Source organism: Sapajus apella, unplaced genomic scaffold (assembly GCF_009761245.1).
Source record: "Sapajus apella isolate SASKATOON/1434 unplaced genomic scaffold, GSC_monkey_1.0 scaffold139, whole genome shotgun sequence".
NCBI classification, from domain to species: domain Eukaryota; kingdom Metazoa; phylum Chordata; class Mammalia; order Primates; family Cebidae; genus Sapajus; species Sapajus apella.
Genome location: NW_022437079.1, coordinates 635,165 through 643,285, shown reverse-complemented (window position 1 = coordinate 643,285; position 8,121 = coordinate 635,165).

The window sequence follows — 8,121 nt, the reverse complement described above, 5'->3', positions numbered from 1 at the left end:
TGTGTGGTGTGTGTGTGGTGTGTGTGTATGTGTGGTGTGTGTGTATGTGTGGTGTGTGTGGTGTGTGAGTGTGTGGTGTGTATGTGTGGTGTGTGTGTATGTGTGGTGTGTGTGGTGTGTGAGTGTGTGGTGTGTATGTGTGGTGTGTATGTGTGGTGTGTATATGTGTGGTGTGTATGTGTGGTGTGTGTGTATGTGTGGTGTGTGAGTGTGTGGTGTGTGTGTGTGAGTGGGCGTGCCTGCGCGTGGCGGGTGTGGGGAGGTTGGAAGCCGAGGCTCCCCTGCTCCGGCTCCTGGCTGACCTCCTCTCCACACGCAGCGCCTAAGGGACGGCTCCGTCCGGTCTCCCCAGCTTGTGCGCCTGGCGGGAGGGGAGGACCGGAGCGCCCTTCTGCTGCACTCCCCACGCGGCGCCTGCAGCTGGGCCTTTTGTCCTGGACGTGGCACAGGGACAGCGGCCCCTCACTGCGGGCCTGGGGCCCTCACCCAGCCCCTCACCCTCACGCGTCCCCAGCCCGGCCTTCTGGGACTCTGGATCGTCTCCAAAGTTCCAACAGTCAGACGCTTGCAGTCACTGTTCAGCTTGGCCTCAGCCTGCATTTCCAGCCTCATTACTCCTCCGTGTCATGTTTTCCTCAAATCCAACTGCTTATTGCGGTCTCAGTCTGCTCAGGCTGTCACAACAAAATACCACAGGCTGGGTGGCTCAAACAACAGCACGATTTCCTCACAGTTCTGAGGCTGGGCATCCGGGATCAAGGTGCCCACCTCGTCTGGGCCTGGGGCCAGCCTGCGTTGCGCTGTGTCCTCACCCGACCTTTCTCCTGTGTAGGCTCAGGGACATAGATCCAGCTCCGAGACTCTCCCTTTTGCTCCGGGACACTTATCCTGCCAATCAGAGCCCTACCCTTACGGCCTGTTCCCCTCAATTATCTCCCTGAAGTCACATGGAGACGAAGGCTTCGGCCGGTGACAATGAGGCACACAATTCAGTCCGTAGTACTCTCAGCATGCTCTCCTTTCTGAGCCTCCGCTCCCCCAGGCCTCCATCTGGGCCACCCTCACCCCATCCCCACTCTCCAGCATCCGAAATCCAGGCCGATTTCCCTCCGTTCCTGACCCTCCTGGCTGCCTCCCTTCATTGACCCCCCCGTCGCACTTAGAACCTCTATGGATGTGTGTTTTCTGCCTTGAGCACTGGGACTGGTGTATTGACATTTTCTCTCTTCAGAGACTGGAAGCTATACATACTTTGCTACATTTTTAACCATCTTAGTGTCTGACATTGGTTGCTCAATAAATACTTGCTGGCTTTAATTAAAAAAATATGAAGCCATGCTATCACTCAGAGCATGTATTCAAAAGAATGAATGTATCATCCATTCCATTAGCCATTCTTTAAATAAGTCTTTCCAAGATGTGGTGTTGGAATATGTCTCTGACCCATTGTCTTAGTTTCCTGTAAGAAACTGTCATACACAGAATGGCTTCAAACAGCACACATTTATTACCTGGCAGTTCTAGAGGTCAGAAGTCTAAAACCAGTGTCATTGGCCTAAAATCAAGGTATCGGCAACACTGGTTCCTTCTGGAGACTCTGAGGGGAGAATCTGTTGCTTTCCTTTCTCAGCGTCTACAGGGCTGCATTCCTTGGCTTGCGGCCCCTTCCTTGAATAATTGCAACCTCTCACTCCCACTGTCTCAGGTTCTGCTAACTACTTCCTCCTGCCTCTTCCTTATAAGGATTTTTGTGATTCCACTGGGCCCATCTAGATAATCCAGGATAATGTCTCATCTCAAGATTTTAAATCACATCTACCAAGTCCCTTTTCCTGTGTAAGGTGACATATCCATAGGTTCCAGGGATTAGGATGTGGACGTCTTTGGGTGCCATTGTTGAGTTTACTACACCTAACAGGAAACCATGTCTTTTTCAGTTGAAGGTGCTGTGATTATCAAAAAAAATCAGTGACGTTATAGTAGGGATTGTCATCAGGTTTGCCATTCGAGAGGCTGAGTAGGAGCTTTGCAGTTCAGTCTCCAGTGTATTGTGTACTCTACATTTTTGAACTCTAGTGTTTTCAAGTATAAAATAGGGCAACAGACTGCTACTCTAAAAATGTAGGGAGCTGAGGCCTGTGGAAGACACGGAATACACCTGAGGACCTGCTTCCTGTCATTCAGGAGCCCCTCCTTTCCATCAACCTCGGTGTTTAAAACACATCCTCCTTCTTTTACCTACAACACCTACAAGTGCTGAATTTGATCGAGAATAAGTAGGCTTTCCGATGGAAGCAATGTTTTCTCCCCTGGCAGACTTAAATGAGGGCCCCTTGGATCCAAAAAGCAAATGGCTCACATTTGAACTTTGCATGCAGCACAACTCAAGCATGCCTGACTTCCCTTTCATTGTCAAGAACGGCAGAAACTCCTGTTACACACACACACACACACACACACACACACACACACACACCCACCCCCCTTTACTACCAGCTCCTCTCCAGGGCACCTGAAGCCTGCCTATAGAACTTCCTACTAAATCAGCAAACATTAAGCGACCCCAGTGAGGACAAGGTCCCCAACAGATCACAAGGGCTGCTGAGGGAGAGGACACGCGTTCCTCACCATCCTGGTACCCCAATTCTCTCGGCAGCCTCTAAGCGCCTGTCTTATCCCTTGCAGCTCATCCTGCACATTGTGGCACACAAAGTTCCACCTAAAAATGCAAGTCGGATTGACCCATGTCTCATAAGACCCTTCCTGGCTCCTCTGTGCAAGAGTCCGTGCTCTTTTGAAGGCCGTTCCCTTAAAGCCCCACCCATCTCTCCAGCTTCATTGCCAGCCACTGCCTTCCTCACCCCTCACTTCACTCAGCTATTCCTGCAGGCACCACACCGTGTCTGGCCTTCGTGCTTCTGACCATGCAGCAACTCTGCTTCTGATGCCCAGAAACCTCAGCTGGGACCCGATCCCTCCAGGAAGCCTTTGACGACACCCAACCTGGGTGAGACATTTCTCCTCCATACATGGTGTCGTTGCCACTTTGCACTGAAATGGCCATGGAGTGTTTGTCACTGGAGGATCCCCTAAGGGCAGTTGTGGTGTCCAATTCATCTCTGTATCTCCAAGGTCTCATTCAGTGCTTCGCACTCAGTAGGAGAACTGGATTTAAATGAATTCAAGCAATTTGCATCCCTGCCAAAGTTAAGCTGATGTTAACAGCAGCTTGTTCAGCTGGTCTGGACAGCAGCTGATACACTCTATGGTTGATAAAAATCTCCCTGGCAGGCAGCTCAACTGTTAAGCCAGCAAGCCCAGAGCTTCAGAAACTCCCAGAAAGGGGAAATGTAACAGAAGCCGGTATTCGTTACTCACCACCACCATTTGTTTTCCAGCCAAACGGGTTTCTTAATTAATGGTTTTGTAAAATATTCAGAGGGGAAAAAAACAAATTAATATGATGTTCTCTGATTCCCAAATCCCTGCCAACCATCATCTGTAACATATTGCCATCCTGGCATCTGAAGAGCACCCCTCCTCTCTGCCCAGCCCTCTTGAATTGTGGGGGCAAATTCAACAACCCGGTTGGAGGCAATCATGCTGATGAGGTGCACATTGATGTCACTCGTCTTGGGAGGGTACACACACAGGACACCATCTGCCTGAAGGCTGGTACATAATCCAAGAGAGCTGTTTTATTTATTTTTTCATTTCCTGTATCCCCTGCCTTGACATAGTTTTGCAACTCTGGAAGAAAAACAAAGAAGAGAAACATTTTCCTACCAAGTTTGGACTCAACCGATGTACACAGCATTAGCAACCAACAATGTATTAGAATAAATGTACAACCACAAGAGCTATCACTTGTTGACACTAGCTATAATTTAGCCTTCACAGTATCTCCGTGAGCTGAGAACCATGGTCCACATTTTATAGATACAGGAGCTGAAGTTCAACTTTACCAAATGGCTAGTAAGTGACAGAGCCACAATATGAACTCACTTCAGCTTTGGCTTCAACGTTTATGCTCTTAGCTACTGTATTCAGGTTTGCATCTCCTCACTCTGCCCCTTGATCCATGAGTTTTCTGATTCATATAATTCTAGGTCCCAGAGGTCCTTGATATAACCACACTTCTTTTTTTGGGGGACAGAGTCTCGCTGCATTGCCAGATGCCAAGCTGGAGTGCAGTGGCACGATCTCAGCTCACTGCAACTTCCGCCTCCCGGGTTCAAGCAATTCTCCTGCCTCAGCCTCCCGAGTAGCTGGGACTACAGGCACGTGCCACCACGCCCAGCTAATTTTTGTATTTTTAGTAGAGACGAGGTTTCACCCTGATGGTCTCAATGTCTTGACCTCGTGATCCGCTCACCTCGGCCTCCCAAAGCGCTGGGATTACATTTCTAACTGCTCACAGCATTTCTGTTGAAGCAGGACCTCATTGCTTCCCAAAGCAGCTTGTTCCAGATCTGCTCAGCAAAAATTCTGAGCAAGGTCTTTCCTGTGCTCAGTTTAAATCCACTATTGCTCTACCTACTGGTACTAATTCTGACCTCTGGAACTGCACAAAACCATTCTTCCACAAGATGGCCCTTGATGTGTATAAAGAAACTATCTTAGGCTTGGGCTGTACCAGGATTCAGCACCGAGCCCAGGGGCTAGAAAAGAAGGCGGTGCAGAAGCTGAAATTTGAGGAAAGACTCATTGTGAGCATAGTGATGGTACCCGGCATTGCTGCTTCTCCATATAAAATCTTGCTTGAACCAACATCCAAATTCTCTGTCAGCCAAGTTTTTCTTAAATGAAGCAGAACTGGGGCCTTTTTCTCCCTTTGGGATGAGAATACGAATGGCAACTCTCATTACGGAGGTCCAGAGGAGCACTGAGTGATCAGAAAGTGCCCTAACGTGGTGAGAAATGGCAACAGAGGTTCCATGGAGATAGTCACTGGGCATGCCCATGCCCTCCCTGCATCCAGAGTGTGCCTCATGGAAATGCAGTGGCCAGGCCTAACCGTTGATCCCAAACCCTGCTCCTAACCTGCAACCTGTACAGATTTTTATTGGTCACAAACGATTATTTTTTGATTTTTTTTTAAACACATAAAAACTTTGAGAACATGCTTACCTTGACAGCCATACAATAACAGACAAAAGGTCATCGTTTTTAGGCCCTTGACCTAGAATGTATACTGAACCTGAGTGACAGACTCTTAGGATCTCCCAAGAGCACTGACCCCTGGTTACATATGAGACCTGGACCATATGAGACTGACATCCTTGATGACTCTTCCGGAAATAATGTGTATCCTGGCCCTGTGTGGTCTCTTCCCCAGCAGCTCCATTCCTCTACTGACGGCCATGCCAAGCTCAGCAGCAGTCTCCTCGTCACATCCGTTTGCGTATCCGCTTTGTGGTGTCATTCCTTGGAAGGCTTGGCCTGTACGAGAGGAATATTTGACAGCTGCCTTGAGTTTTGACTCACTACTGCAAAAGGGTAAATGCTTGAAAATTGATTTCCTGGGGAAAGAAACATGACTAAGAGGAAACCTGAAGGTTTAGGAACAATAGCACCTTAACGGGAAATGAGGCACTTGGGGAAGCCGGCGTGAACCAAGAGTTAGGATGAACCTTTCAGTTGGACCCGTTGAGGGAACAGTAGTTTTTCCATGAGCTAAAACTGGTATTTTCCAATCCTAAAAACATTTCTTAAACTCAGCTTCTAAGAACTTTTTTTTTTTTTTTGGGGCTATAATGAGAGGGAGAGGGTTTTTTTCTTGTTGTTTTGCTTATTTTGTAAAAACAAGAGCTACTTTTAAATATTTTAAGTTATTTGCAGCAATTTGTTTTCTTAATCTGGAAATGAGAGTTTTGCATTCTGCTAAATATTGTTCTTTCTTTAAATCCTTTGTTTTCCTTAGGAAAGTCCCAGGGTTCTTGTTCCTGTTTGTATGTTGGCTTGCTCCCCAAATCTTCTCAGTTGAACTCTGTTTTTCCCCATTTTATGGGCTGCCTGGGAAAAGGAAGACGGCATGGTTGGAGTGTAAACAGTGGAGATCTGAGTCAGAAGATAGAAGCTGTCACGAACCAGCAGGTCAACAGACTCTTCCCACTGTTACAAACCCGAGAATAGGTATATATCTCCCCAGTGTCCATTATATTGGGGGCACTGTGGCTTGAAGGTGGGGTGAGAGGTATGAGGCAAATACAAGTGGCAAATCTGACTATTAACAAAAGAGCATTATGCCAGTTATGTTCTGACCCATGTGTCTACAGAAGGAATGAGACAGTCTTCCGAGTTGTCAGCAAAACGATCACATAAACCAGAAGTTATCATCACTGTAAACATATGTTAGTTCACAGATTATGGAAAATGTTGAAAAGCTTTGTAAATGGACAGAACATATGTCCATTTACAATGTAGAATGTATTCAAATAACTAGCTTTTAAAAGTAATATTTTCATGGTTATGTAATAAATATTAAAATACAGAAGAACAAAAAGACAATAATGAATTTAAAATTATTCATTGCTCAAAAAATGAAACACAGAATTATATATAATCCAGAAATTCTGCTTTGGGGTACTACCCCTAAGAATTAAAAGCAAGGACTCGAATAGCTATTTATATACCTATGTTCATAGCAGCATTATTTACAATAACCAAAAAGTGGAAACAAACCAAGTGTTGACAGATGAATGGATAAACAGCATGTTTTACATAATATTATTCAGGCTTAAAAAGGAATGAAATTTTGACATAAGCTACAACATCCGTAACCTTGAAGGCATTATTCTAAGTGAATAAGCCAGACACAAAAGGAAAAATATTGTACAATTCCACTTACATGTGGTACATAGAGTAATGAAACTTACAGAGACAGAAAGTAGGATGGTAGTTGCCAGGGGCTAGGGGAAAGAGGGAATGGTGAGTACTGTTTAATGAGTATGGAGTTTCACTTTGGAAAAATGAAGCTATTCTGTGCATGTGTAGTGGTGATGGTTGCATAACCATTTGAATGCACTTAATGCCAATGAACTGTGCTGTTAAAATGGTTACTATGGTAAATTTTATGTTATGAATATTTTACCACAATTAAAAATTCTTCACTAACAAAAGAAGCACAAAACTTATAATACAAAAACTACAAAACATTGTTAAAAGAAATAGGAAGCCTAAATAAATTGAAAGACATCCCATGTTCATGGATCAGAAGACTTAAGATGGCAATACTTTCCAAATCATTAAGATGGCAATACTCCCCAAATTGATCTACAGAGTAAGTGCAATTCCTATTAAAATCCCAGCTGGCTTCTTTGCATAAATTGATAAATTGATTCTAAAATTTATATGAAAATTCAAAACACTCAGAATAATCAAAATATCTTTAAAAAGAAGGACAAAGGTAGAGGGCACATGCTTTCTTATTTCAAACCTATTACAAAGCTATAGTAATAAAAATGTGGTACTGGCATAGGATAGACATATAGATCATTGAAATAAAATTTAGAGTCCAGAAATAAACCCCCACATTTATGGTCAGTTTATTTTCATAAGAATATCATCACAATTCAGACAATTCAACAGGGAAGGAATAGTGTTTTCAACAAATGATGCTGGGACAATTAGATATCCACATGCAAAGGAAAAAAAAATGGACCCCTACCCCACACCATATCCACATGTAAAATGCAGAAACAACCTAAATATAAAAGCTGAAACTAAACCCTCATATACTACTGGTGGGATTGTTAAATAGTGCTGATACTTAGAAAAACAGTCTGGCAGTTCTTCAATGACATAGAGTTGCCATATGATTCAGCAATTCCACACTTCTAAGAATATACCCAAGAGAAATGCAAATATGTATCTTCACAAATACTTGTATGAGAACTTATAACAGCATTATTCATAACAGCCAAAACAATCCAAGTGTCCACCAACCAAAGAATGAATAAATTAAATGTGACATGTCTATATAATGTAATATTCAATCATAAAAGGAATGATTACTGATGCATGCTACAACATGGATAAAACTTGAAAACATTATAAGTGAAAGAAGCTAGTCACAAAACATCACATATTATGTGATTCCATTTACATAAAATATATAGT